The sequence below is a fragment of the Anomaloglossus baeobatrachus genome, assembly GCF_048569485.1.
Source record: "Anomaloglossus baeobatrachus isolate aAnoBae1 chromosome 7 unlocalized genomic scaffold, aAnoBae1.hap1 SUPER_7_unloc_2, whole genome shotgun sequence".
In the NCBI taxonomy this organism is placed as follows: domain Eukaryota; kingdom Metazoa; phylum Chordata; class Amphibia; order Anura; family Aromobatidae; genus Anomaloglossus; species Anomaloglossus baeobatrachus.
In genome coordinates, this window is record NW_027441816.1 from 615,968 (window position 1) to 629,276 (window position 13,309).

The window sequence follows — 13,309 nt, forward strand, 5'->3', positions numbered from 1 at the left end:
GGCCTCCCATATGATGACAAGTTCAAAAAGTTATTAAGTGATTATTGGCTGCAATGGGGCTTTCTGGCTGGTGCCAGCCTCTCTTCTTAGCACACAGGAACCACAATCCCTACACCATGCTTCAATGGATTCTCTCATCCCAGCCCAGTAAAACTACATATTTTACACAGTCATAAGCAGCCAAAAGGGATCTATTCTATTCAATTGCAAATGATCTAGATAAGACTGAGAATAAGATACTGCACGGGACATAGCAGAGTTGGTCAAGTTGAGTGGAGATGAGTTTGCTATTTGGCACAGCTTTTTGCATCAATAAAGCAAGTAAAAGGTGTGAAAGATAAAAAAAAGGGTGAAAGTGTGAAAAGTGAATTGGCCAAATTGAGGTACATATAAAGTTTTTGCTTTCTTTCAATTCACTAATGGGGCTCATTTGAATCAGGTGAATTGAGTTCTGCTTTTGGAAACTGGGTTAAGAAGGGGTGCACCGGTCCTGGAGGTACTGCAATACCAGGTCAATGCGTGCAGTGGACAGAGCAAGATTTTTTCCATCTCCTTGTTCTAAAAATCCATTTAATATATCGTCCCCAGAGAGGGGACGTATCAGATATTAAACTGATAAGAACAGATTTAATTTTTTTTTTTTTCTGTTTATCAGTAGGACTTCAAAATAACAAAGGTGATCGCCTCCCGTTGCCTGGGAACCGTCCAGGCACAAGAGGGCTATGTGTCACCAGAAGGCGCACACACTTCCTCAAGGCCGGCAGACGTGCAATCCCAGGCACCTTCCAGTACCGACCAAGGTAGCGTCCTCCGAAACTACACTTGATCTTAGCCAAAAGGCCGAGAAGCTATAACCCGAATTGGTTACGGCCTTGAGTGGCACCCTGGGTGTGGGTGATAACACACAGCCCAGCCTCGTCTCATCACAACGTGCAGTGGAGGACTATGACGAGGAGGAGGATGAAGACATGGAGCAAATCTCCGGCCAAATTGAGGATATGACATGCACACCAGTCATATCCTCGGTTCAGCGTGGCTGGCCAGAGGACAGGGTAGATGAGGAGGAGGAGGAGGAGGAGGAGGAGGACAGCATGTTCAGTCAACGTGTTGGTCAGGCTACTGAAGTCCTGGCTGTTAAGAGTCTGGCGCACATGGCTGACTTTATGGTAAGCTGCCTGTCTCGTGACCCTCGCGTTAAGAACATCTTGGCCGACAATCATTACTGGTTGGTAACACTGTTAGACCCACGCTACAAGGAGAACTTTATGTCTCTTATTCCCGAGGCGGAGAGGTCAACCAAAATGCAGCAGTTCCGGAAGGCCATAGTCACGGAAGTAGGCAAAGCATTCCCCTCACAAAACGCTAGCGGCATAGGTCAGGAATCAGTGGACAACCAAGGCGTACAGCCGAGAGAGGCACAAGTCCAATCCGCCAGAGGTAGGGGAACAGTCTTTAAGATGTGGGACAGTTTTCTCAGCCCCTCACGTACCACAGCCCCTGAGGTGCGGGGTAGTGCCACAAGAAATCCTAAGTTTGCCCAGATGCTCAAGGAGTACCTTGCAGATCGAACAACTGTACTCCGACATTCCTCTGTGCCTTTCAATTATTGGGTATCCAAGGTGGACACGTGGCATGAATTGGCTCTCTACGCCTTGGAAGTCCTGGCCTGCCCTGCCGCTAGCGTTTTGTCAGAGCGTGTTTTTAGTGCCGCAGGTGGAATCATTACAGATAAACGCACCCGCCTGTCAACTGAAAATGCTGACAGGCTGACTCTGATCAAGATGAACAAGGGTTGGATTGGGCCAGACTTCACCACACCACCAGCAAATGAGAGCGGAATTTAAAGTTTGTAACGGGAATTTGCCATGTACCTCCAGTCACCCATGGGTACACACTTCTGGACTTTGGATAATCGCTGGACTGCTCCTCCTTCTCCTCATGCGCCACCATGATGACCGTTACAAGAGTTAGGCCTTTGTTTCAGGTATACCCCCAGTGGTAAATTTTTTCGCCCATTCTTTGCAGAATGGACATTACAACGACAGGGGACCCGCTCCTTTGCAATGGGAACAATGTTTTGAGGCCCTCATGCACGTCTCTATCCAGGGACAACGTGGAGCCTCCCAATTTTTGGCTGCCCTGCCAAAGGGCTATACTACAAAAGACCCACTTCCTGACAATGGACACTTAATGTTTTGAGGCCCTCATGCACGTCTCTATCCAGGGACAACGTGGAGCCTCCCAATTTTTGGCTGCCCTGCCTAAGGGCTATACTATAATACACCCACTTCCTGACAATGGACACTTAATGTTTTGAGGCCCTCATGCACGTCTCTATCCAGGGACAACGTGGAGCCTCCCAATTTTTGGCTGCCCTGCCAAAGGGCTATACTACAAAAGACCCACTTCCTGACAATGGACACTTAATGTTTTCAGGCCCTCATGCACGTCTCTATCCAGGGACAACGTGGAGCCTCCCAATTTTTGGCTGCCCTGCCTAAGGGCTATACTATAATACACCCACTTCCTGACAATGGACACTTAATGTTTTGAGGCCCTCATGCACGTCTCTATCCAGGGACAACGTGGAGCCTCCCAATTTTTGGCTGCCCTGCCAAAGGGCTATACTATAATACACCCACTTCCTGACAATGGACACTTAATGTTTTGAGGCCCTCATGCACGTCTCTATCCAGGGACAACGTGGAGCCTCCCAATTTTTGGCTGCCCTGCCAAAGGGCTATACTACAAAAGACCCACTTCCTTCCAATGGGCACTTCAGGTTTACAGGCCCTCATGCACGTCTCTATCCAGGGACAACGTGGAGCCTCCCAATTTTTGGCTGCCCTGCCTAAGGGCTATACTATAATACACCCACTTCCTGACAATGGACACTTAATGTTTTGAGGCCCTCATGCATGTCTCTATCCAGGGACAACGTGGAGCCTCCCAATTATTGGCTGCCCTGCCAAAGGGCTATACTACAAAAGAACCACTTCCTTCCAATGGGCACTTCAGGTTTACAGGCCCTCATGCACGTCTCTATCCAGGGACAACGTGGAGCCTCCCAATTTTTGGCTGCCCTGCCAAAGGGCTATACTACAAAAGACCCACTTCCTTCCAATGGGCACTTCAGGTTTACAGGCCCTCATGCACGTCTCTATCCAGGGACAACGTGGAGCCTCCCAATTTTTGGCTGCCCTGCCTAAGGGCTATACTATAATACACCCACTTCCTGACACTGGACACTTAATGTTTTGAGGCCCTCATGCACGTCTCTATCCAGGGACAACGTGGAGCCTCCCAATTTTTGGCTGCCCTGCCTAAGGGCTATACTACAATAGACCCACTTCCTTACAATGGGCACTTCAGGTTTACAGGCCATCATGCACGTCTGTATGCAGGGGCATTGGTGAACCTCACAATTTTGGACTGCCCTGGCAAAGGAAAATACTACAAAGACTCAGTTCCTCAAAATGGGCACATTAGACTCAGAGGCCTTTATGTACGTCTCTTCTCAGGGACATCGGAGTGCCACACAATGTTTTACGTAAAATCTTTCATGTATTGATCTCAAAAAGTAACATACATTAGCTCTATCTCACTATTGGGTATGTGCCCTTAACATTTCCGCTATGAAAAATCATTTTGGTGTCATTTTGGAAGGTTTTCTGGTGAGTCCGTAAAAATGGCGTAAAACGCGGACAAAATTATTCACAGCTGTGACTTTTGAGTGATAAATGCTTCAAGGGGTCTTCCCCATGCTGTTGCCATGTCATTTGAGCACTCTTCGGAGACTTTTGTGCCATTTTTAGGGTTTCTACATGCTGCCGGTGGTCATTTCACAAAAATACTCGGGTCTCCCATAGGATAACATTGGGCTCGGTGCTCGGGCCGAGTACACGAGTATCTTGGGAGGCTCGGCCCGAGCTTCGAGCACCCGAGCTTTTTAGTACTCGCTCATCACTACTAATAAACCTAAAAAATAAAAAAAAATTGAATAAAAATCATGAATGTTGTGTTATAACAGGAAATTCGGTGTAAGAATGAATATCCGGGATGAGAGTTCAGCGAATGAGTTATAGAAATTGTTACAAAAAGGAGTGTGTACGGTTTATGCGTAAATTTTCAGAATGCGTACATGAAAATTATATGTATGTGAGAATGTCCCCCATGCTTTGTAAAAAGTTATTTATGAAAATGTAAATAAAATATATAAAAATGCCTAATTATTTATAATTTATGAGAAAGATATATATGTATGGAAGAATGTTATAAGGTGTCCAAGAACCATAAAGAAAAAGGGTGCATATATAATGTTAGAGGTCTAGAGTTCCACCAGGCTATATCACCCCTAAAGAAATAGAAAGAAGACCTTACTACCTGTGTACCCCAAGAAAAGCTATATTTTGTAGCCAGGATTATGGTGGAGATATGCACAAATGAAATAAGAATATAAAGTAATACAATAAGATTATAAAACCAATATGTGTGCATTCATGCACCACCCGGTACGCTACCCTTGCCAAATTGCTCACTCTAGATCCCCACACGATCCATGAAGCCGTTCCCCCGGTCACACCGCCTGCTGCCGGTTCCCACTCATCCCTGGGGGAGTTAGGCGAGTGGTATCGAGAGCTACATGTCGGCACTGATGATACCCCCATACACCACAAAGAAGGGGTATACCAGGTGGTACAGGAGTATGAGCGGGTTTTTAGCAAGCACCCTCTAGATTTTGGGCAGATTAAAGGGGTTCAACACCACATCCCTACCGGTGCACTACCAATGCGCCAAAGACATGTTGAGGAACATGAAGGAGGCAGGGGTTATTAGGGACAGCTGTAGTCCCTGGGCCGCTCCGTTGGTGCTGGTTAAGAAGAAGGATGGCACCATGCGGATGTGTGTGGATTACCGGAAGATTAACCAGATAACGCATAAGGATGCTTACCCTCTGCCCCGCATCAAAGAGTCCCTGGCCTCGCTGAGAACCGCTAACTACTTCTCCACCCTTGACCTCACCAGCGGGTACTGGCAGGTGGCCGTGGCACCGGAAGACCGAGAGAAGACTGCCTATGGGACCGTTTTGCTGTACTTGGATGATGTGATTGTGTACTCACAGACGTATGAAGCCCACCTGGAGCACCTAGCCGAGGTGTTCGCGTCCCTTGCCAAGTATGGGATGAAGCTGAAGCCCTCAAAGTGTCATCTGCTGAAACCCAGAGTGCAGTACCTAGGACATGTGGTTGGTGCGGAAGGTGTCGCCCCCAACCCCGAGAAGATCACCGCCATCCAAGACTGGCCGAGACCGACCACAGTGAGGGAAGTGAGGCAGTTTCTGGGCCTGGTGGGATATTACCGTCGCTTCATTAAGGGGTACACAAAGATGGCTGCCCCCATGCAAGACCTCCTCGTAGGACAGACCAAGGGTGGTAGATCCCTAGTAGCCCCATTGGTGTGGGAAGAAAAGCATGAGGAATCCTTCCGCCAGCTGAGAACAGCCCTGACCGGAGAGGAAATCCTAGCGTACCCTGACTACAGCCGCCCATTCATCCTCTACACCGACGCCAGCAATGTGGGCTTGGGGGCTGTTCTATCCCAGGTCCAAGACAGAAGGGAAAAGGTAATAGCTTATGCTAGCCGAAAACTCCGACCGACTGAGAGGAACCCTGAGAACTACATCTCCTTCAAGCTTGAGCTCTTGGCACTGGTGTGGGCTATCACCGAGCGGTTCCGCCATTACCTGGCAGCAGCCAAGTTCACCGCGTACACAGACAATAACCTGCTGACCCATCTAGATACGGCCAAGCTGGGCGCGTTGGAGCAGCGGTGGGTGACCAGGTTAGCCAACTACGATTTCACCATCAAGTACCGGGCCGGCCGTACCAACGTCAATGCCAATGCACTCTCCCGGATGCCCCACCTGTCGGAAGAGGGGCCAGAGGATGATGACCTCGAAGAGATCGAGTTGCCTGCATTTCACCGGCCATTCACTGAGAAGGTGCACGTCTACCAACAACGGGTGAACCTGGATCCGCTGCCCCGACAGGACTGGCAGGAAGCTCAGGACCAGGCACCTGCTGTCCGCCTGGTCAAGACTCTAGTGGAACAGGGTTCTGCTGGGATAGACCCTGCTGCCCCTGCCGAAGCCCAACGTCTGTGGCAAGAACGGACCCGGCTATACCTACACCAGGGGAAGTTGTATCGCGAGCTGATTAATCCAAAGACTCACGAGAAGATCCGCCAGCTGGTGATTCCCCAGGCTAACGTGCCCACCGTCCTGCAAGCATACCATGATGGTGCAGTGCACTTCGGGTGGAAGAAGCTAGAGATGTTGTTAAGAGAGCGGTTCTATTGGAGTGGAATGCGGGAATCTGTGGAGGCCTGGTGCCGAGAATGTGGCCCTTGCGCATTGAGAAGGAAGGACGAGGCCAGCCAGAAGGCACCCCTACACCCGATCATTACACACCAACCGCTGGAGCTGGTTGCCCTTGACCATGTAAAGCTCACCCCCAGCCGAAGTGGGTACACCTACGCTCTGACCATCGTAGACCACTACTCGAGGTTCCTGGTGGTTGTCCCAGTTAAGGACTTAACCGGCCGCACCGCTGCTAAGGCTTTCCAGGCTTATTTCTGTTGACCGCATTGGTACCCGGAGAGGGTGCTTACCGACCAGGGTCCGGCCTTTGAAGCAGAGGTATTCCAGGAATTCTGCCAGTTGTACGGCTGCAAGAAAATCCGGACCACGCCTTACCACGCCCAAACCAATGGCATTTGTGAAAAGATGAACCACTTGGTCCTGGGCCTCCTCAAGACGTTACCACTGGAAGAGCGGAACCTGTGGCTGGAGAATCTACCTGACCTGGTCGATATGTACAACAACATCCCTTCCAGCTCTACGAAATGCACTCCAGCATACCTGATGAGAGCTCGTCCCGGCCGGCTACCAGTGGATCTGGAAATGGGCTTGGAAGCTTCAGAAGCACTCCTGTCGACAGCTGAATGGGACACTCGGCGGAGGACACAGTACCGACAGGTCCAGGAGTATGTTGAAAAGAACTTGTGCCAGAGTCGGGGACAACAGGAGCAGTGCTTCAACAAGAAGGCGCCTGCCGGTTCCTTCCAACCTGGGGATGTAGTGCTGAAGCGGAAAAGAAGGGCCCACAAGCTGGATGATCAATGGGAAAAAACCCCGTATGTAGTCCAGCCCACAGGATGGGAGAATGGGATGGCCTACCAGATCAGCCGTGACCAGGGGGGGACTTTGGCCACGGTTTCCCGAGACCACCTGAAGAAGTGCCCACCAGCATTGAGAGTAGCGGATGAGGCTCCAGTTCCCAGTCCAGTGGAGAAGGAAAAAGAGGTAATCCACACCATGATGGGTGATTTTCCAGCAGACTGGCCTACACAGAACGGTGCGGTGATCCTTCCAGTGATACTGTTCCCACAACCCGTGGATGAAGAAATGATGGAAACGGTTAACCGCGAGCCAGTGCCCAGGGATGTACCTGTACCCAGCTCCCCTACGCCTCCGCCTGCCCCACATGATAGCAGGGAGGAGGAACTGACTGTTCCCTCTGCCCCACTGCCTGTCACCACTGACACCGGACCCCGAAGGTCCACTCGCCCCAACCTAGGTAGACCCCCACTTAGGTACAGGGAAACTACTCTTTAAAAGGGGGGGCTTTATGTGTTGAGTGTACCAGTTTGAAAGTTTTAAATGATAAGTAAAGATGATCAACCAAAGAAGTTTACCTGATTGAACCGTGATTAAACCGGCCGTTGCCGGCAACTGTTGTCCCCGTAGGGACTGTGCAACCATTGCGTAAGGAACTGCTTACGGACAAGCCCGAGAACTTGCAGGGCAACCACAAACTTAGTGCAATGTAAATAAAAATGTTTGTTGGCTTGACACCGTTACCGCCTCCGGAGAGGCTGATTTGGGAGGATGGGCCTGGAGGAAAGGGATGGCCTAGGCCCGCCACTACCGTAACCGGTGGCGATCCTCCGGGGGTTCAGGGGTCCCCTTGGACGTGGGCCCCCTGAAAGAGACAGAACCCGCTCGGGCAACTTGGTGCTGGACTGGGGTCAAGGGGTGCTGCCCGCTTCTTAGGGGCAGCATCAGGGCCAGGTTGTTTGGGTGGGAGAAGAGCGGAAGCTGTACCGTTGTAAAATGTTTATGATGCTTTTACATGTTTTACCGTTTTATTCTTTTTCAGTTGTGAAAATAAAACCGCTGATGGACGGGCAGCCCGCGGACGGTCTGCATTTTACTATAGGGGAATGTGGCGCCCTGGACAAGCCAGGTCGTCACAGGTACTACACCAACACACTCTACACTCCGGCTAGGCACACCGAAGCTAAACACAAATCCTAGTTGCCTTCCTCCAGGGGCTGATGTCCACACCAGGGGGTGGGCCAGGCGGTTGATCCCACCCACCGAGGAGTTCACAGTCCTGGAGGCGGGAAAAGGAGTCAGATTAGAGATCAGTTTTGGAGTTAGAGAAGTGAAGAGGAAAGGAGACTGACCGTGTCCGGGTGTGTGGCCCGGGCACTCAGCAAGGTTGGCAGATGGTGGTGACCTTCTGCAGGAGAGGCTGATTGGAGTGAACCGTACGGACCGGGGATGGGCGGTGGCCCGCCGGTACCAGATCGGGGAGTGAAGAGAAGCCAGCACCATCCGGCAGGGCCTACGGACCCCGACCAGGCTAGGAGTCGCCGTAAAACCGGTCAAATCCGTTAGCGACAGGAACCTCCAGGGTTTCCCAGCAGTCAAGACCCGATTGAAGGCAACAGCTCACACCGTAGAGGGAAGCACAGTCACCGCCAAGGCTACAGTTCCCAGGGCCAGAGCCTGCGGGCAAAAGGGGCTCCCTCAGCATCCATCCAAGCTGGGGAGCGGGTTACCGGTGGGAAGCCCGCTAGATTTTGGGGGAATAAAAGGGGTCCAACACCACATCCCCACAGGTGCACACCCACCCATCAAAGAGAGCTATAAGCCAATACCACCTTCACATTGCCAGTGTACCAAGGACATGTTGAGCAACATGAAGGCGGCTGGGGTTATCCGTGACAGTTGTAGCCTTTGGGCAGCTCTGTTGATCCTGTTAAAAAAGAAGGACGGCACCACTCCCCGTATTGAGGAATCGCTAGCTGCATTGAGAACTGAAAATTATTTTTCTACCCTTGATCTCACTAGTCACTATTGGCAAGTGTCCGTTGCTGAGGCAGACCGGGAGAAGACCGCCTTCGCCACCCCTATGGGTCTCTGCGAGTTCAAAAGCATGCCCTTCGAGCTGTGCAATTTGCCAGGAACCTTCCAGAGGCTGATGGAATGCTGCTTGGGACACCGAAACTTTGAAACGGTACTGCTATACCTTTATGATGTTATTGTTTATTCTAAAGCAAACAAGATTTTAGGGTGTATAAAAAGGGAGATTAGATCCGGTGATCCCAACGTATTGTTACCCCTCTATAAATCACTTGTAAGGCCACATCTGGAATATGGGGTAAAGTCCTGAGCAGGTTGATAACCATTGGTTTGAGCATGGTAGGGTGTAGTGCGCATCTTCCTGCATCGGTAAAAGCTGCAGAAGTCCTTGAAGATTTCCGCTTCAAAGGCTGTGCCTTGATCTGTGAGGACTCTCTCTGAGTAGCCATGAGGTCTGCATAAGTGTGCTTGGAAGACCTTCGCTGCAGTATGGGCCATTAGATCTTTGACTTGTACCACAACCATAAATCTCGAGTAGTTTTCTACCATCGTAAGTGCATACGTGAGCTCGCCTCGATATTCTGCAACAAAACTCCCTTTTTCGATTTCAGTTTCAGCAAACACTCCTCTTCCTGTAGAAAATATTTATCATTACCTAAGACAGTCATTCTAATGCATGACAATATTAAGGCAATTTAGTTAAAACTTGTTTTAACTCACCTTTAAGGGGATTGATGTATTTCATGGTCAATCCAGGTTTGTCAGTGATGGCACTGACATAATGTATGGCGTCTTTTTCGGGCGTTATCCTTTGCCTTTTCATTGTGAAAATCCAGTTGCCTATATCAAAGCAAATTCTACTACTTGTAAAGTATGCAGAAAATGAAATGTAGAACATATAACATCAACTGCTTAGGAACGCATCATAGGTTAGTACTTAAAAGGATATTGTCATGTTCTAGTCATAATGCAAGCTGGACATTTTTCATGTTACCCTGTAATCGCCGGCCTGTTCTAATGCTCACAAGCCAAGATATAGGCTCAGCTGCTAAGGCTTCCCTCTGCCTTCTGAATGAAACTTGAATATGTCTGGGTCACTGTGTATATAGCAGGTGCTCAGAAAAAATAAGAGTCAATTCAATAGAAATAGCTCTGGCACACTATAGTGATCAATAACGTAAGAAAAGAACTCTTGGAATGCTGAAAATTCTTTATTTGTGCAAAAGGATAATTCATCCAACGTTTCGACCTTGTTTTTAGGTCTTTATCAAGGATAAAGTTATCTAAGATCATAAAGGGTTACAAAACCATATAAACACGTAATTAGTACATAGTACAACATAACAGTACAATATATTGCTACTTGAGAGTACAATGGGTCAAATGACCATGATGCACATACAAAAAATTTTTCCAAAGCCATAGTGAAAACATTTGTACTGAGGAAAGAAAATTTCCACATGACCTATCTGGAGAAACATTCTGGATCAAACAACCAAAAATAGTCAAGCAGGTAAATACACACCTATATGGATAACAGGATGATATGTGTTCAATTGTATAGCGTCATTGCCATTAAGGTACAAATGGAAAACTTGCAATCCTATATAGTGAAGGAAATGAACACATATCATATCAAAGAACACAGGAACATGGGTGTGAGAAAAACCTCAATGTTTATACTTTGTTCTTTATAATGGTGTGAACATGTATATGTCTCAGTACCTTATGCACTTGAGAATTCTAGTGAGTAGATCATGAAAGCCTATTTCAGAACTGGAATCGGTAAATAATTGTAGGTGGAATCTAAATGAAAAGATGGTACAAGTGTTATCATGACACGTGGGCTATAACACAATGGACCGTGTGACAAAGAAGAAAGGAGAGAAAGAAGAGGAAGAAAATGCAACTACCTGTAACATTACGTGATAGTCACTGGTAAGTATCACTTGACAATTCAAGTGAAAAAGGATTCCTTTATTAAAGGGTTCTCAGTCGCCTCAGGATCATGAAATACTAGGGTAAATGATATGAGAATGGGTAAGAAGCACCACTAAAGGAAATATGAGATGCAGGACATATATCTATAAACCCCTGAACTACATGATAGAAATAAAAAGAAGAAAAAAGAAAAAAAAGAAGAAAGAAGAAGAACACATAGAATGCGGAAAGAGAATGGGTACAACTACCTGAGTTACTGCAGGGAGGCCCCTGGTTGGTATTGTGAGGGTTAGTGGAATTCCTTCACTGAAGGGTTCTCAGTTGCCTCAGGTTCGTGAAAAATGCTATAGACAAATAATGCCCGGAGAAAAGGGGTTCATATACAGCGAATAATGGTAATACAAGGTACATGTGTCACATGTAATAGTATATATATATATATATTGTACTAAGCTCTACACCAGAAATAGAAAGTAGTCCCTCTGCCTTCTGTCTAGGTGCCCTGAGTTATGTCCTGTAAACTGTCACAGGGACCCAGACACACATGTGTAGTAGGGGAATATCCCTGCTGAGATGCCAGTGCTAGAGCACTCGTTTGCTGTGGAGTTGAACGCTATGTGAGCAGTTCTTACCTTCAATGAGCAGAAGTCTCTTTTTTCAAATTTCAATATCTCTGTGGGTATCTGGCAGAAATATGGAATACTCTTTACTGCTAAGACCCTGTACACCACTCCCACTAAAGGGGGCTTTACACGCTGCGACATCGCTAATGCGGAGTCGTTGGGGTCACGGAATTTGTGACGCACATCCGGCCGCATTAGCGATGTTGCTGCGTGTGACACCGATGAGCGATTTTGCATCGCTGCAAAAACGTGCAAAATCGCACATCGGTGACATGGGTCTCCATTCTCGATTATCGTTACTGCAGCAGTAACGATGTAGTTCGTCGCTCCTGCGGCAGCACACATCGCTCCGTGTGACACCGCAGAAACGAGGAACCTCTCCTTACCTGCCTCCCAGCCGCTATGAGGAAGGAAGGAGGTGGGCGGGATGTTCCGGCCACTCATCTCCGCCCCTCCGCTGCTATTGGGCGGTCGCTCAGTGATGTCGCTGTGACGCCGCACGGACCGCCCCCTTAGAAAGGAGGCGGTTCGCCGGTCACAGCGACGTCGCCGGGCAGGTAAGTATGTGTGACGGGTCTGGTCGGTGTTGTGCAGCATGGGCAGCGATTTGCCCGTTTCGCGCAACAGATGGGGGCGGGTATCCACACTAGCGATATCGGGACCGATATCGCAGTGTGTAAAGTAGCCTTTAATAAACTGTGTAAAGGATTTTAAGTAAAAATCCACAATAAACCAGCGCTAGATGGGTTTTTATAATTTTATTAATAGACCACAAATAAAAAATTTTTTGCTATCCTTGTTTCAAGACAGAGTATTTGATAATATACAATACACTGATTTTTACTAAAACCAAGGACCACATAAAACAAGGACCACATAAAATAAAAAATGAAAGTAATGAGAATAAAATTCTTTTGTATAACCAATTAACTTCGAGGTGATACAATATTCACATTGATTTAGTTTTACCAGTCTAATGTAATGCCCCGGCCGGTGGCATATATTTTGTTTGGTTAATAATTTAGACTTATACAATGAAAGATGTACTATACCACCCCTGGCTAACTTACAAGTTTTAAGTTGTACAATATAAGTTTGCGACGTTATATTCATATATAGGAAGGCAAACAATATTGGCAATTTAGTGGCACCCACCATACGTAATCTTACAGCACCTAATAAGGGAGGATTATTTGGCCTGAAAGGTTTTTTTCCATGCAAAAGCTGTATAGTATGTAAGAATACAAAAAATAGTTCACGGAAATCCTTCTTACAGGGGCAGTCAGAAGTCATGATTAGAGAATTTATTACATGTCAATCAAAGGGAGTAGTATATTGCATTCAATGTCCCTGTCAGAAAAAATACATTGGGAGAACTATTAGACCCCTATGGAAAAGGGTGGGTGAGCACATTAGAAGTGTTAAAAATAAATGTACTAAGCACCCCCTATCCAGACATTATGTGTTAAAACATGGAGGGTCCTTTAAAGGATCCCAAGTATGGGGCGTACAAAAAATAACTAAGGATTGGAGA

At 47.7% G+C, this 13,309-nt stretch overlaps 1 pseudogene; it reads right to left on the bottom strand.

The window, feature by feature from the left end:
* Window positions 1-474: 474 nt before the first annotated feature.
* LOC142259402 (U2 spliceosomal RNA) lies at window positions 475-681 on the bottom strand (annotated as a pseudogene).
* Window positions 682-13,309: the final 12,628 nt, after the last annotated feature.